The following is an 18582-nucleotide window of genomic DNA, read 5'->3' as shown; positions in this document are numbered from 1 at the left end:
ATCAGCTGTCACCAAAGTTTTCAACCACTCGCTAACAGCTAGTACACCCTCGCCCCCCACAAGAAAACCTCGTCGGCTCTATCCCTGTCTCTATCTCACACACACGGTGTAAACATCATAAATAGAAGTAAGTATCGAACATATACTTCGTTAGATTGGCAACAAATTGGTAAACATACCAAAGAAGATAAAACGCATAATGGAGTTGCAATATTTACATTGTGAAAAACAGTGCACGACGAAATAGTTGTATCGAGTGACAAAAGAACAATAGTCCACCACCAAAAAGAGTGAGGAACATCGTGAACAGTGTGTGGAAGGCGCGAACAAAAAGATGTGGTTATATGGCAGTGATAAAAGTGGTAGTGCGACCTCCAGACCAGATGTGAGGAAACGCAGATCAGCAAATAGTAAGAAATTACTTTTTTACAAAAAAAATCGGAAAGTGAAGTGTTTAATAATCTAAAACTATCAAAACTGTATCGTTATAGGTCCCACTGATGATGCCTTAGAACAGGAGAAGGCGAAACGCGTGTGTGATAAATAAAGTAACTAGCAACAGGAAAGGGCAGTTTTATTTACAAAACAAGAATAATCATCTCTACGTTGGGGATATGCTTTTCTCTCCTTAACGCCAAACATTTTGCGACTAAACTCAGCAAAGACGCCGGGGAACACTTGCACGAAGTTAACGGACAGGTTACGCTGAACTTTACACGTGATCTGACAACAGATAAGCAGTTTTTCCACCAAGTTATGGCCCCTGCTGCCGTTATTCAAATCTTCACATTTCGAGAATAGTCGGTAATTTTCGGGCTATTGTCACCTACTCCCAAATGTTTGCGATCTATCAGTGCGCAGTAAGCAGTAAGCAGTAAATAACGTGTGTGTGTGTGTGTGTGTGTGTGTGTGTGTGTGTGTTGTCATCACTGATCCAGGGTTAGCAACTGATATTCAAGGCAGTGAGCTGTTTCCCTCCCCGAGACACGCACATGAGCATAAGGACGATAACTTCGCGCTCAGACTGAAAGCCGCATTAAAATTTAGAAGGTGGAGAAATGGGGTTTCGCGTGTGTGGAGTAAGCAAACATTTCACTGGTCAGCTGCAAACCCAAGGAGAGCCGAGCTTCAGCGGGAAAAACTAAAAAATGCGTACCGGGTGGAGTACGATGTGAGCTCTTCGCTCTCTGTGTCATATGGTTCAAATGGCTCTGAGCAGTATGGGAATTAACTTCAGAGGTCATCAGTCCCCTAGAACTTAGAACTACTTAAACCTAACTAACCTAAGGACATCACAATCATCCATGTCCAAAGCAGGATTCGAACCTGCGACCGTAGCGGTCGCGCGGTTCCAGACTGTAGCGCCTAGAACCGCTCGGTCACCTCGGCCGGCGCTCTCTGTGTCCCAGGGGTCCCTTCCACAGTCCGGACTGAAAGCAGTCGCAGGGCAAGTCCGGCCCGCGGGCCGCTGGCTGTCCACCAATGGCGTAGAATATGCGGAAGTATTCAGTGTGGGTGAGGAGGGGTGAGAATTTGATGCTATGTTAGATGAACCATGTTGGGGACAGCGCTTTAATGTGAGACGTTCTTCACTTTAAAGTGAGACGTTCTTCACTTTAAAAGTCAGACCAGCTTCTGCGTGATAGCGAGACGGGTGGCGGGTGGCACTGAACACCGTGTAGTAGTGAAACAAAGCAGGGTCACCCTCTCTTCGAGTAGTTGCTTGCCACTCTGTTCTGTGCTTAAATCCGCCTCGACGCCTGGGTGTTGGTCCTCTGTCGATGTAGCAGGGGCTCGGGATCTCTTTCCGCTCACCTTTCGCGAGACAGGGTGGGAAGTAACGGCGGACAGATAGCATCTGCCTCGCGGCAGGGGCAATCAGAAACGCATTACGCACCGTCATTCCGTCCATAGCTCTTCCACTGCGTCTCTCCGTCCGATTAAAAACCACTCAGGCACGGCGTCTGCAGGTTCCCGACGACAAGGAATGCCAATGTTAGAGCCCCGTCGCCTGCCACCTCCTCGGCGGACGCTACGTCGGCGATGCCGTTTCTCTTAAATCTTTCCGCGTAGCGACACAGCTGCCGAATTGCTGATAAAAATAATGTATGCTTTGCAAGACGTTTTGAGCCCCTCTTTATTGTTTAGTCATATTTGCCAGAATTATTCAGACGTTTATGTCGCTCTGAAGGTCAGTGCTTGATGTAGGCTTCCACTCTTGTCTCGTCTTCGTTCCTCCCGTTCGCAGATTTAAGACTTAATGTATTCCAGGCCGGAAAGGAACCTTTCCGTTATGTTCGAATATTGTGAATTACCTCGAAAAAAAAAACCGATTTATTGATAATTAGCCAACACGGAGTCACAGAATATCTTTCTTGTGAAATACACCTAGCTCTTTATTCCCACGAAGTAATAGGTGCTATCGACGGGGAGGATCTTAGATTGATTACCTATTTCTAGATTTCCAGAAGGATTTTGACAGCGCTTTTCACAAGCGACTTCTAATCAAATTGCGTGCCTGTGAAATGTCGCCTCAGTTGTGCGATTGGATTCATGGGTTCCTGTCAGAAAGGTCACAGTTTTTAGTCGAGGGACGTTCAATAAGTAATGCCACACATTTTTTTTTCTTCGCCAGTTTGAAAAAAATCCGGATTTTGTTCTGGGACATCGTGGAATATTCTCGCTTGAGCCCGTATATTTTCATGAAGTTCGCATAGTTGCCTTCAAGATAACGTTTGTAACGGTGGTGCGTTCCAAGCGGAGAGCTGTCATTGAGTTTCTTTTGGCTGAAAACCTGAGCATCACAGATATTCATAGGCACTTGCAGAGTGTCTACCCATATCTGGCAGCGAACAAAACTAGGCTGAGTAATTGGGTTTGGCGCCTGTCTTCATAGCAACAATGTCGCGCAAAGCTGTCCGATCTCCCGCTGCCCGCACACAGCTGTGACGCGTGTAATATGCGGACACTCTCATTAGAGGAGATCGATGGATCACAATCAAATACCTCAACTGGACGTTTCAGTTGGCAGTACCGCTTGGGGTACTCAAAAGGTCCGCTGGATTCCTCGCCGCCTAACAGGACACCGTAAAGGACAACGACGGATCTCTGCGGAGTTGGTTGTGCGTTACGAGGCTGATAGAGAACATTATTTGTCGAATATCGTCAAAAGCGATTGAACATGACTTCATCACTGCGAACCGGAAACAAAACGGCACTCCACCACACCACCTCTCCTCTGAAGAAAAGATTCAAAGCCGCACACACAACCGAAAAAATCACGGCGAGGCTCCGATGGGACTCTGAAGGGCTTATTCTGTTTCATGGCTTCCTTCATGGTGTAATTATCAACTTTGAAACGTATTCTGTTATCCTCAGGAAATTGAAGAAACGATTTCAGCATGTTCGTCGCCACAAAACTGCATGCATACTTCTCCTTTTCCATGCCAAAGCAGGGCCTCACCCAAGTCTGCGTATCCGAGAGGGGCTAACAACACTTCATTTGACTGTTCTTCCTCATTAACCCTACAGCCCGGCTCTTGCACGTTCCATCTGTTTGGCCCCATGAAGTACATAGGTCGGCCGGGGTAGCCGAGCAGTTCTAGGCGCTACAGTATGGAACCGCACGACCGCTACGGTCGCAGGTTTGAATCTTGCCTTAGGCATGGATGTTTGTGATGTCCTTAGGTTAGTTAGGTTTAAGTAATTCTAAGTTCTAGGGGACTGATGACCTCAGAAGTTAAGTCCCATAGTGCTCAGAGCCATTTGAATCATTTTTTGAAGTACATGGACGATGAGGAGATTACTGACGCAACAAGACGTTCGCTCCGACGTTCGACCAGTAGAGTGGTAGCATACATACAGGCCCTCCCAGTAAAGCGGCGTAAGACCTTCACATTGAACGGAGATTATTTTGAAAAATAGGGTTTGCTAGCCAAAAGAATGGGGAATAATATGGTGTATTGGAAACCTAAATAAAACCAACATGCTTTCAGGGAAAAAAGAGTGTTGCAATATGTATTGAACGCCACCCCCCCTCCCCCGGAAAGGCATCAAGTAAAAGGGAAGAAATATTTGATGTTACCAAAGGTCGTGTTATAGACCTTCTGGTGCTCCTGATCCACATAAACGACATAGGAGAAAATCTGAGCGGCGCTATTAGATTGTTTGCAGACGGTGCTGTCATTTCCCTACTTGTAAAGTTTCAGATTAAAAAGCGTGTAAGACGGGGAGTTATTCTTTCGCCCCCTAGTGTTCATTCTGCACATCGAAGAAGCAATTATAGAAATTAAAAAAAAGTTTCAAGAGTGGAATCAAAATTAGAGATGAAAGGATATCAGTGACAAGATACCCTGACAACATCGCTATCCTCAGTGAAAGTGACGAAGAATTACAGGATTTGCTGAATGGAATGAAGAGTCTAAAAATGGTTCAAATGGCTCTGAGCACTATGGGACTTAACTTCTGTGGTCATCAGTCCCCCAGAACTTAGAACTACTTAAACCTAACTAACCTAAGGACATCACACACATCCATGCCCGAGGCAGGATTCGAACCTGCGACCGTAGCAGTCCTGCGGTTCCGGACTGCAGCGCCTAGAACCGCAACACCACCGCGGCCGGCGAATGAACAGTCTAATGAGACCAATATATGGATTGAGAATAAATCGAAGAAAGACGGAAGTAATAAGGTGCAGCAGGAATCAGATTAGCTATAAACTTAACATCATAATTAGTGACCACGAAGTAAATTAAGTTAAGGAATACTGCTACCTTGTGGTAGCAACATAACGCACGACGGACGGAGCAAGGAGGACATAAAAGGCAGACTAGCACTGGCAAAAGGGACGCTCCTGGCCAAGAGAGGTCTACTAGTATCATATATGGGCCTTAAAATTTCTGATAATGTACGTCTGGAGCACAGCATTGTATGGTAATGAAACAGGGGCTGTAGGTAAACAGGAAAAAAGAGAACCGAAGCATCTGAGATTCAATGAAACAGAAGAATGTTGAAAATTGTGTAGACTGACAAGGTAAGGATAAGGAGATTCTCCGGAGAATCGACGAGGAAAGAAATGTGTGTAAAACATGAGAAGAAGGAGGGACAGGAGGGTAGGACATCTGTTACGACATGAAGGAATGACTTCCATGGTACTAGAGGGAGCTGTAGATGGTAAAAACTGTAGATGAAGACATAGATTGGAATACATCCAATAAATAATTGAAGGCGTAGGTTGCATGCGCTGCTCCGACAAAAGAGGTTGGCACAGGAGAGAAATTCTTGGCGGGCTACCTCGAACCAGTCAGAAGACAAGTAACAAATGATCAAAACCAATTGCAAAATGATTTATACAAGATATCTCTATGGCGCAAAAAGTTGCAATTGATTCGAAATGATGAAAAGTGTGTATTCGAACCACACATTCCACTGACACATATTGCAGAAACCCCAGTATTTCATCTGCTACTTGTTTCTAACTCTGCGAAATTCCTTGTGTTCCTTCCTGATAAAATGTCAACTTCGGAATCTGTTGTTGTAGATATAATACAGTGTTTGCTTTGTTTGTCGTTGCCATTGCTGTGCTTTGTATCAGCAGCATTAGCACTGCAGCACTGCTGTGAATTACTCATCAACTAAGCAGTTCAGCGACGCTGCTTAGCCTCATGCTCTGCTCACCATTGGATACCTTCAGTCCCTCCGCCTGTTTACATTAGCAACCAACAATGTGGTTGCATGGTAGACAGTATGTGGGCCGTCGAATGCCGTAAACATTATTGACGTTTTGCGACCTCGCACTCAAGGGGTTCCTAGTAAGCATCGCCTATTATATTTTCATTCCATTACTCTTGTTTTACTTTTTGTGATGCTCACTTTGTAACCTCTTTTCAGTAGACTTCCTGATGACAACAGCCTCCTGACATTTGGTATATGTACCTTTTCCAAAATTATATCGGAACCTCAATCAAACCGGAACAGAATCCCGCGTCCGGCCATCCTGCTTTAGGTTTTCCCTAAATCGCTCCAGGCAAATGCCGGGATGGTTCCTTTGAAAGGGCACGGCCGACATTTTTCCCCATCCTTTCCTATCCTTCCCTAATCCGATGAGACCGATGACCTCGCTGTCTGGTCTCCTCTCCCAAGCAACCCAACCCCCCCCCCCTCCCGGAACAGAAGTATCGATACTAAAAGTCTTTCTTTACTAGAGTTTATCCCATTGTAATGTGTTTATGATTTGGAAAATTTGTTTTGTTTTTATTTTTGATCGCTTAAGGATAGGAAGTCGTGTATGCCGTCTGTCTGTGAGCCGTATAAACGGCGTTTTGTGTGTTTTAATGTTCTGTTTTTGCGTCGTATTTTCTGAGGTTTGTATTTGGTACCATACAACCCTCTAAAAACCATATTCAGAATCAGGAAGACCAGTGTACCAGGCCAACTGTCGGTAAACACATCAAGGGACGATTCCGGCACCTCCCTGTGTCGCAAGTTAGCGCGTTGCGCTTTAAGCCATATGAGCAGCTTTGCCGATAGGAAATGACTGGTATTTTTATGTATGTTTAAACTTTCTTTTAACACAAACGAACACAAGAACACAAGGCTATGTTTTTATGAACAAAATTGAGTATAAAACCAAATACGCAACTAAGCAGTAAATGAGAAGTTAAAGGAAAAGATAATCATGCGAATGTCAACATGTTTCCCCCTTTTCTACTGCAAAACTGTGCTACAGTTTTAAACTAGGGTTCAAATGGTTCAAATGGCTCTCAGCACTATGGGACTCAACTGCTGTGGTCATAAGTCCCCTAGAACTTAGAACTACTTAAACCTAACTAACCTAAGGACAGCACACAACACCCAGCCATCACGAGGCAGAGAAAATCCCTGACCCCGCCGGGAATCGAACCCGGGAACCCGGGCGTGGGAAGCGAGAACGCTACCGCACGACCACGAGATGCGGGCTTTAAACTAGGGGAAACGTTCCATGTCTTACTGAGTAGTATTAATTACGCTGACAGATGTGAAAAGTGTTACACTATGTACACCTCGACAGAACTTTACCAAACAGGTACTCCAGTATTTCAACGCCTATAGTGTCTGTTGATTAAAATTTCGTCCTTATGCTAGCTTATTTTCAATACAGAAAATGCTATTCTAGCAGACGAAGAAAGGTGTGAGTGCATGATGGCTATTGGATGTGACTAATGTTGCTGGAACCCTTCAGGTGGAGATCCCTTCACAGCATACCTGTAGCACAAGCACGTGAATCTCTTATCTTTCTGAATCTGAGAAAGGTCGAATCATTGGTATGTGGGACATGAGAATATCATACCGACTGATCGCACAGATAACTGACAGCAGAAGGAGTGACGATGAAATAGTCTCAGGACAAATATGGCAAGAAGAACTACACCACATAAGAGGATTGTAGAATTGTTCGAACTCGCCCTGACAAACAGACGGTTGACAACAGCCGATATCCGGGCAGAGGTTACAGAGTGTCACTGCCAACCATTGGGAACAGATTACTGAAAGCAAGGTTGAATCCACGAGTTGTCGTACGTCGTTTACCTCTGACACTGTACCACAGAAAACACACTTGCATGGTGTAGAGAAAGAGCTGGCTGGGACATTTAGTGGCAGTCTGTGGTGTTCAGCCATTTTTTCCGCTTCTGTTTGTGACAATAGAAATTAGCATTTAGCGTCATTGGCCGGGAAGCCCCTTACGGGGCAAGTCCGGCCGCCTTGGTACAGGTCTTATTGCATTCGACGCCACATTGGTCGGCCTGCGCGCCAGATGGGGATGAAATGATGATGAAGACAACACGACACTCAATCTCTGAGCGGAGAAAACCCCGATCCTGGCGGGAATCGAACCCGGGCCCCTTAGGACTGTAGTCCGTCACGCTGACCATTCGGCTATCGGGGCGGACTGTTTGTGACAATCAGGACGATGCAATGTGGTCCATGGACGACCTGGTGAAAGGTCATAGTAAGCAGTTATTCTCGAGATCCATAGCTCCAAAATTCTGGAATCATGGTATGGGGAGGTACTGGATATGAGAACACGACTGATTTGGTAAGTGTTGAAAGGAGACTGAACGTTTGCCAGTATCTGAAAAGAATGATATGCCTTGTTGTCACGTCCGTCATGACCAGGATACGAAGTGGCGCATTCCACTAGGATACTGCAAGACACCTTACTACACTGCACACCTCCGACGTTTTGAGCACGTTTGGGATGGGACGGAAAATATACTCTCATGCCAGCCTCAAGCAAGCAACGTGAACTGACACAGGATGCGTTTCAGGGATGGTAAGAAAATCCACAAAATGCATTCGGTGTATGTTCACAATGCTAAATTGATGATAATGGTAGTCATCGATTGCGCGGCCCCTCCCGCCGGAGGTTCGAGTCCTCCCTCGGGCATGGGTGTGTGTGTTGATCTTAGCATGAGTTAGTTTAAGTAGTATGTAAGTCTAGGGACCGATGACCTCAGCAGTTTGGTCCCATAGGAATTCACACACATTTGAACACTTGATAGACATCAGTTCCTAATGGAATGATAGTTTAATCGTTTAATGCCCGTTATACGCTGTCCAGTCACATTAATGTATCCATAGATCAAAAACCTGAATGACTACCTATTGTCAGCCAGCTTTTGCTAGCTCTCTGTGCTATGGACTAGTGTCAGTGTCCTAATACGCATCCCTACTACATTAGCTAACATCATATTGGCTCTAGGCGCGGTTTGCAGACAGTTACCTCTGCAAACGTAGCTCACTGTAATATTGTGGACAGAGACCATCTTTGCTAATCCAGTGTAGACGTTTACTATGCAAATGGAATAGAGGTTTGTCTCTGTAATCATATCCAGTGATTTACGGAATATTTCTTAATATGTGGATCTCACATTACTAGCGTTCACAGACCACAAAACGAACGTTAAAAGAACGGCGTCATAGAACCCTCAAGAGCTGTTGTAATTATATTTATTCATTTATTCGCAGATAACCATTTTTGGTCAATCGACCGCCCTCAAGTCACAGATTAGCACCACATCAAGAATAATTAAGGTTCCTTGGCTTCAAATACATAGCTGCAGCGTCTGTCATATATACGTGCATCTATTATCTTATTATCTATTATCTTCGCCAGCCACAAGTTCAAAAATCGACAGTCATTGGCAGTGGCAGTTCATGGTAAGACTTTGGCCAGACTGTACGCGGATCATTGCGATGTTCTGCCAGTTTCTGCGCTTTGCGACTGAACGAAAAATAAATAAGGTAATAGGTGCACGCTTGTACATCTCTGTATACGTCCAAGAACAGCCTCATGGAATATCCGACGTTATCCTAGATAGGGGCTGGACAAATATATTGAAACACCGCAAGATCTGCTAGCTTCAACATAAATTCAGATGATATCCAAGCCTGCAGGCTGCGCTTTGTGCTTGAGCTCGAACGACACGTGTGCTATGTCCTCAGTGCGCTTGTCGGTCGTGATCAGAACAGTGCTCATTGTAGTTATGTCGGAGCTAAGTGAATTCGAACTTAGGTAAATTGATGGTACACTTACGGTGAATGCTACAGTAACCAGGGTAGCCGAAGTGTTTGGTGTTGCAAGAGGCAACGTATCGAAGATTTATACCGCATACAGGGAAAGCGTAGAATTATCATTCTAAACATATCAAAAAAGTTTTGTATCACCCCGGTTCCCAGAACTTCTGAAGATGGACGTTGACTGTGGATTTATATCTCAGACACAGTCCCTTTGACTGCTCAGAGATGTCACTAAACCCGCCCAAAGATGTAAATAACCATGCATGAACAGCGCCTATTAGACGGAGGGGGTCCGACAGCCGATCAGTTTCAGTCATTCCACCAGGGAGGAGGTGTTGTCTGTAGTTGGACCATGCCTAGACGGCCAATACCGCGGTTCGATCACGTCCGCATTGTTACTTTGTGCCAGGAAGGGCTCTCAACAACGTAAGTGTCCAGGTGTCTCGGAGTGAACCAAAACGATGTTGTTCGGACATGGAGGACATACCGAGAGACAGGAACTGTCGATGACATGCCTCGCTCAGGCTGCCCAAGGACTACTACTGCAGGGTGGATGACCGCTACGCACGGATTATGGCTCGGAGGAACCCTGAAGCAACGCCACCATGTTGAATAATGCTTTTCGTGCAGCCACAGGACGTCGTGTTACGACTCAAACTGGCTACATGATGCGCAACTTCACTCACGATGTTCATGGCGAGGGCCATCTTTGCAACCAAGACACCATGCAGCGCGGTACAGATGATCCCAACAACATGCCGAATGGACCGCTCAGGATTGGCATCACGCTCTCTTCACCGTTGAGTCTCGTATATGCCTTCAACCAGACATTCGTCGGAGACGTATTTGGAGGCAACCCGGTCAGGCCGAACGCCTTAGACACACTTTCCAGCGAGTGCAGCAATGTGGAGGTTCCCTGCTGTTTTGGTGTGGCCTTATGTGGGGCCGACGTGCGCCGATGGTGGTTATGGAAGGCGCCGTAACGGCTGTACGATACGTGAATGCCATCCTCCGACCGATAGTGCAACCATATCGGCAGCATACTGGCGAGGCATTCGTCTTCATGGACGACAATTCTCTGCCCCATCGTGCACATCTTGTTAATGACTTCCTTCAGGATAACGACGTAGCTCGACTAGAGTAGACAGCATGTTCTTCAGACATGAACACTATCGAACGTGCCTGGGATAGATTGAAAAGTGCTGTTTTGGACGACGTGACCCACCAACCACTCTGAGGGATCTACGCCGAATTTCCGTTGAGGAGCGGACAGCCTGGACCAACAGTGCCTTGATGAGTTTGTGGATAGTATGCTACGACGAATACAGGCGTGCATCAATGTAAGGGGACCTGCTGCTGGATATTAGAGGTAGCGATGTGTACAGCAATCTGGACCATCACCTCTGAAAGTCTCGCTGTATGGTGATGCAACATGGAATGTGTGGTTTTTATGAGTAATGAAAAGGTCGGAAATGATGTTTATATTGATCTCTATTCCAGTGTTCCTTACAGGTTGCGGAATTCTCGGAACCGAGGTGATGCAAAACTTTTTTTGATGTGTGTATAAGTCACAACGTGGACGATAGTGTATGTAGAGAGATGGCGATAATAGTTGAAGAAGATTATGAGGAAAAATTAGAGGACACTAGCTATAGAAGTCACTGCTGAACTGAAGGTCGCACTCGCGAACCCTGGCAGCACCAAAATATCACGAAGGGAGCTCCGGAAGCAGGGTACTGCAGAGTGAGACGAAATTTCAAAACCAATCATCAGTAATGCAAATTCTCTTACCAAGAAAACTTGGTGTCGAAGCCATAAGACCTAGATTATGGAGCAATGGCCACCATTTAGTCGGACAAACTTACTTCACATTGTTTCCAACTTTTGTCCGGGTTTTCCGACACCGTATTAGGCATGGTAATCTATTGTGTTCGTTGTGGTTATATATTTTTGTCCACGCTCTGTAGACCATGTATGCAGAATTTTAAAAAAAGGTATTCCACTGTTGAGATTTCGTACGGAAGAAAACAAGAAAAAAATGCCCAGTAAGCGTGGGCTCTAAAATGCGTGCCTCAAGACCTGTTAACACTCCTTCAGGAGAAGACATGTACGTCATAGTATCGAAGGCCAACATGTGCTCATAGCTCTTAAGGTTTGCATTTTAGAGCTCATATAAACCGGCCTGTTTTTGTTTGGTCCATACTACCTTGTCCAAAAATATGGAAACTTGAAGTGGAGGAGATTTATTTCACAGTCGAAGATGAAAAGCTTGTAAGTCATAAGGTATGTATTTTAGATCCCATTTTTACTGGACATTTTTTCCTTGGCTTGGTTCTTACTACGACCTCTGAAAGTTGCCTAACTTTCAGTCTTAGCAACAACAGTATTTCGCTGTCAGAGGTACCAAAACGATTCTAGTTTATAACTTCCGACTCCTTAATTTCCGGGCCATGGCCCCTTACTTCAAGTTGATGCAGTTGACCTTCTCCATCATCCCTGAAAGTTTGTAACATCATAAAGGAATCATTCTTGCAACGTTACTTTGCGGTAAAGCTGAAGCGACGTTTACGTCTGAGGATTTCTTTCTGTTAAAAATGACGTACTGTGTTCTTTTTACTATTATTATATCAGTCATATCATGAAGCTGGTGAAATCATTAAGCGACAGCGCGGATATGTATGGTATGTCTTCCAGAAGTCAAAGAACACGGCATCGACTTGGGCACCAGTATCTGCTGCCTTCTGCGTCTCGTGGACCAACAGAGTGCGCTGGGCTTCACACGATCGTTGCAAACACACCTACCACAGAAGTGGCGGACATGCGCGCTTATAGATCCCGCGCGTGACATTTACAACCAGGACGGCGCCACCCCTCCAATTTTATTTCCACCGCTGTGTCCTGACTCACGAGCTGCCTACGTCCGCGAGCTAAAAAGACTCGAAATGCATGCTTTGTTAACATGGCCTCTGCCCCTGTTCCAACTTGTCGCTCGGTGGCTGTTGAATAGTCACAATGAACGACCTGTTATAGGTAGCAGGTTTGTCTCTCTTCCTCTCTGCTGCATTATGTTATCCCCGTTAATTGGGGCCGATTTGGGCGAGCCCTTGTCCGAAATATTCAAATCCGAATTACGGATACATTTTCTAAAATAGCAGTCTGGTTATCATTAGAAGTATAACATACAGTGATAGAGCACTTTATTAAAACCTAGATGAATTTAAATAGTAATTGAAATAATGTAATATAATGGTGGTGCAGAATGGCAGAACATGGCTGGAGGTCAAACGCAGGACCGTAGGAGCACGTGAAAAATAAGTACCGCATGTGGGAAAATTGAAGGAACTTTTGGAGTAAAGAGAAGCAGGTATATGAGTATCAAGAGCTCAGATGGCAAGCCAGTATCAAGCAAAGACGGGTAAAGCTGAAAGGTCTATATAAGGGAAGTAAACTTGAAGACCGTATTATAGAGAGAGAAGAGGAAGTAGCTGAAGATGAGATGGGAAACACTGTACTGCGAGCAGAATTTCACAGAATACAGAAAGACCTAAGTGGAAAAAATGGAATAGACGACATTCCCTCGGAATTGTTGAGATCTCTTGGAGAGCCACCTGTGACAAAAGTTTTCCACTTCGTGTGCGAGATATGTGAGACAGGTGAAATATCCTCAGATTTTTTTAAAAAAATATGATTATTCCAGTTTCAAAAAGTGACTGCTTCTGACAGGCGTGAATATTACCGAACTTTTGGTTTATCATGTCTTGGTTGTAGAATATTCATGCTAATTAGTTTCAGAAGAATAGAAAGAAAGAGGTCAGGTGTGAGTAGGATCCGCTCTCTGAGGGTTCCGCACAAACTTAATTATGTATAAAGACAATTCATTCATCCCCGGAATCGACAATTTCTACGATTTTTGCCTGTTATCGACGGCAAAATACCGGTACCGGGAATTCCACGTCTTTCGAAAATGTTTTAATTTTTTTTTATTTTTTTAAATTTTTTATTTATTTATTGTTCCGTGGGACCAAATTAAGGAGAAGTCTCCTTGGTCACGGAACGAGTCAATACATGAAATTATAACACGATATTAGAAACAGATAAAATGAAATATAAAAAAAACATATTCAGGTGACAAGTCGTAAGTTTAAATAAAGAAAATCAACAATGTAGCACTGGAATTTGCTTAATTTTTTAGCTCTTCCAGGAGCTCCTCGACAGAATAGAAGGAGTGAGCCATGACGAAACTCTTCAGTTTAGACTTAAAAGAGTTTGGGCTACTGCTAAGATTTTTGAGTCCTTGTGGTAGCTTATTGAAAATGAATGCAGCAGAATACTGCACTCCTTTCTGAACAAGAGTCAAGGAAGTGCATTCCACTTGCAGATTGGATTTCTGTCTGGTATTAAAAGAGTTAAGTAAGTTCAAGGTCGGATGGCAAATGACCAAAAATATATTTTTTCCCTGTTATATAATTACAAATTAACACTTCCCGCATTTTTTTCTTTTCTTGTACTGTTAAGTATTGCTTTTTGCCGAATTTTATGATCCTAGGTTAGCGGGAAGTATCCTACAGATTCTCACGAGTGAGTTCGCGAGTGTCAGAATAGATACATGATGTAAAAGGCCGTATCTTTTAGTTGCATTGCCTTAGAAACTTACATTTTTTACTCCCCCAAGGAACGATAAACCTTCCTAAACGTCTGACATAAATGTTAACTTGATACGTCCACACGTTCCTGGGGACACTCCGACAGACGGACGGACAACAGAGTGGTTATATAAGTGTTCCGTTTTTACCGAATGAGGTTCGCAACCCTCAAACTAGTAAGGCCGAACTCGAGGACCGTTAGTCTTTGTTCCTATGGCTTATCTTAGAGGATAGTTTAAAGAAAAGCATATCTACGCTTGTAGCATTTTGTGAATTTGAGGAAAGTTTTCGGAATGTCAGGACTACACTCTTTGAAGTTTTGAAGATAACAAGAGTGAAACGCACAACGTCAAAGGTTATCTGTAACTTGTACAGAATCCAGACTGTAGTTGCAAGAGTCGGAGAACATGAAAAGGAAGCGATAGTTGAGAACGGAGAGAGCAGGGCTGTAGCTTACCAACGATGTTATTCAATCTCGACATTTAGCAGTCATTGAAGGACACCAAGGATAAATTGGGAAAGGTAATTAATGTTCAGGAAGAAGAAATAAAAACATTCAGGTTTGCCGATGACATTATAATTCTGTGAGAGACGACGAAGGATACGGAAGAGCAGTTAACAGAATTTGGGGGGGCGTCTTGAAAAGAGGTTGTAAAATGAACTCCAAGAAAAACAAAACAGTGGTAGTGGAATGTATTCTAATTTAAAGCGGGCGATGCTGAAGGAAACAGATTAGGAAAGGAGATGCTAAAAGCAGTAGATGATTTTTGCTATGTGAGCAGCATAATAACTGATAATAATCTGAGATAGAGAGGAGGTAAAATACAGACTGGCAACACAAAAAAGAAGCATTTCAAAAAAAGAGAAATTTGTTATCATCGAAGCCACATCTTTAAGTATTAAGAACCTTTTTCTGAAGGCATTTGTGTGGATTATTGCTTTTTGCGGAAGTAAAACGTACACGATAAGCATTTCAGACAAGAAGGGAACAGAAGATTTTGAAATATATTGTTACAGAAGAATACGGAAGATTAGTGGGTAGATCGAGTGCCTACCGTGGAGGCACTGAATCGAATTGGAGAAAAACGAAGAGAATTTGGCTATTGTGGGGGGGGGGGGTGAGGGGGGAGCAGATACCGAAAATTGTAGAGGGAGACCAAGGAATGGATACACGAAGCACATTGAAATAGTTGTAGGTTGCAGTAGCTAGGCAGAGACGTAGAACCTTGTAAAGCATGGGGAGCTATATGAAAATAGTCTTCGGTCCGACGTCCACCACAGCAACAGTGATATCACAGTAAACAATAACAGGAAAACAAATTACAGTTTAAGCCATCAAAGAGATGCAGTTTTAAATATCTCGTCACATTGAAAAGAAGTTGTTTCACAATAACTACTGTAACCTTTAGCGCGTTATACGCTAAAATTTAGCGCGCGCTCGTAGCTGTTAAAGGAGAAGTGTTCCACTTGTGGTCTTCGCATTTTGGTGCACTATTGTACTCATCTCTATACTGAGTTACGAATTCTTTCGCAGATCTCCATGTCATCTTGTAATGTTTAAGATGACTGTACAAATTCTCTGCTTCAGTCCTTCAACTTGAATGCTTTGTTCTTAATTTTTGAGATGACACTAGGGAGAAAAATTCAGAGGACTGAGGTAAGGGGATCTTGGACACCAAGGTTCAAGCGCTGTTCTACGTGCCCATCTTATCCTGTCCGCCGGATCATTTATGTGCATAGGAAGTAACAGCGCTCCTGTCACACTTCCCTGGGGCACGCTCGCCATCAAGGACAACTTACTGGGTTCTGTTACTGAAGAAGTCTTCAAGCCACTCCCGTAACTGGCAACCTCTTCCGTATGTCGTACGTTTGTTAACAGTCTGCAATGGAGCACAGCTTCAAATACTTTTCTGAAATCTAGTAATATGGACTCTGCCTTGTCACCCTCCTCCCATCACTCAACATCAGTTTAAGATTCATTGTCTTCGTTCACGAAGAGGGGAATAATAAAATGTATGTAACTGGACCGTTAAGGGTTCGAGTCAGATACAACGAGAAGAATGCTACATCATCGCAAGAGCAGAAGCAAAGCAGACGTAGGAAAGCTTGCACGATACAAGAATTAAGTGAACGGATCAGATGAAGGAGAAGAAGCAAGACAGGAAGGAAGGATGGAAAGAGAGAAGATTAGAGTTAAACGTCCAGTCGACGGCGATGGCATTAATGTCGGTAACAGTTGAGCGTATGTGTTCTGAAGAGTAGTTCGCCACGCGCGTAGGGCAACGTTCCAGACGGCGACGCAGGCGGCTTAAGAGGGATGTCGTCTTAACATCAGAAATAAATTGTGGCTATGTCCAGTCATGCATGTACCACATTCCCAAACCATGGTTCGTGGGTTAAATTGCGTCCGAGTTCGATGGGACTTACTCAAGGAGTGCAAATTTCAGATACATTTGTACTAACTGAAGTTAGTGGCAGATCGAAAATACGTTCAGAGTCATCTCAAAAACGGCTCATTGGTGGATCCATGTTTAGTGCAAGGTGTTTGAACCTATTCTGTATTCTTTGACTCGTGTCAGTTTTGGTTAATTATTATGCTACAACCTGTTACACGCATTTACTTACAGGTGTAGTTTGTCAAGGACGGGATATGCCGTTATACGGGGGCTACTTTATTTTTCGATCTCCGGTCTGTCGTGGAATGGAAATCACAGTCAAAATCAGAAATTATTTATTTGCAACAATTGGCTAAATTTTCCAGCTACTTCTCTACATATTCGATATTTGTCGTAGAGTGGTTCCAAATTTCCAATACCCTTGTCATTTTCTACAGTTACCTACGTCGGTCTGCACCTCGTTGTTTGTATCAAATTGCTATCCTCATAGCCAGCGGATCGTGTTAGCGAAGAGATGAAATTCAAAGACAGCGAAGTCCGGGCCGTAGGTTGGCTGATCAAACACTTACCACAGAAAACGATGTAGGGACATCTTCGTTGCACCTGTAGTGTGCGGCCGAGAATTGTCATGAAAAAGGAAATGCATGACGATTACGTTATGTGGGTTGCATGAAATCAGGTGGAACCTCTGAACAGAACTTCGTTCTTGACAGGATTCACTTAAAAAGCCCTCGTAGTAGGAACCGGTCTAGCAGTTGCCTTAAGTAAGTACGGTAAGCATGTAAAATCTCTTTAAAACAGCGCAACCTAAGGCGTTTTATACCTAATGTACAATGCAGCTCTACGTACACATTCTTGCAAAGAAATGTTTTCATAATGTGAATAATAGCTAGTGCTACACTGTTCAGGTTAGCATTTATCTCTCAAACGGTCGTTTTCGGCTCCGTGTTTACTGGCACGTTTTAGCTTCTGCTGGTATTACCGTGTACTTTCATCCGCATGCCATTTTCATTATTAATTATGATACGTTCTGTATAACTGGTAGGGATAATGTCCTTACATTAAATTAGATTGACACGACATTTATCTCTCGCACACGCACACGTACCCGAGGCCAGCCGGATCGATGAGGAGGGGTGGGTCAAACTGCGTAGTCGGCGACCTCCTGCGCGACGCGCCTCTCCACCATGTTTTATACATCAGCGATAATGCCGCTGCCGGTAACTAATTCGGCTAGCGCATCTGGCGAGCTGCGCGGTGCTAGCCCGCATATTCCGGGACGCCGTAACACGGCGCCGACGTCGGAGCGAGAATACGTAATTCCGCAAAGTGCAGCAGCGCCTCTCCGCGGGCTAACGCGCCCATTGAGCGCCCCTGCAGTGTTAGGCAACCCGCCGCCCACGTGAGACGCCACTGTGCAGATATCGGGACTGGCTGGGACGGGGCAACGTAGCGTGGCTGTTGTCTGCGACGCGCTCTATGCCAGTCGCTGCTCCGCTCCGGTTTCATTTGTAGTTGTTCTTTAATGGTGCATCTGAGAATGAGATTTCCCTCTTTAGCTGCCTGCGTCGCCGTCTGGAACGTTGCACTGCACGCGTGGCGAACAACTCCTCAGAACATATCTGTTCATCCGTTTAGCCGTCGCCGTCGACTTGATGTTAACCTTCTTCCTTCTTTCCATCCTTCGTTTTTTCCTTCCTTCTAATCTTGCTTCCCGTCCTTCAGCTCAATCGGTCGGTGATTCCTGTGTTGTACAAGCTTTCGTACGTCTGTCTTCCGAACATTCCTGCTTTGCTTCTACTTTTGCAATGCTGTAACTTTATTTACGTTATAAACCCTGTTACATTGTTAAATTACAGTATTAAATGGGTATCCACGCAACAGCATACCTACTTAATACGTTTCAAAACACCGCGCTCGTACCTCGGGTTCTGTTCATGGTAAAATGGTGGAGTCAGATGCCTTAGATAGCCCTTGGGTCAGGG

This window comes from Schistocerca cancellata, chromosome 7 (assembly GCF_023864275.1).
Source record: "Schistocerca cancellata isolate TAMUIC-IGC-003103 chromosome 7, iqSchCanc2.1, whole genome shotgun sequence".
Classification (NCBI taxonomy): domain Eukaryota; kingdom Metazoa; phylum Arthropoda; class Insecta; order Orthoptera; family Acrididae; genus Schistocerca; species Schistocerca cancellata.
Note: the sequence above shows the minus strand (reverse complement) of the source record.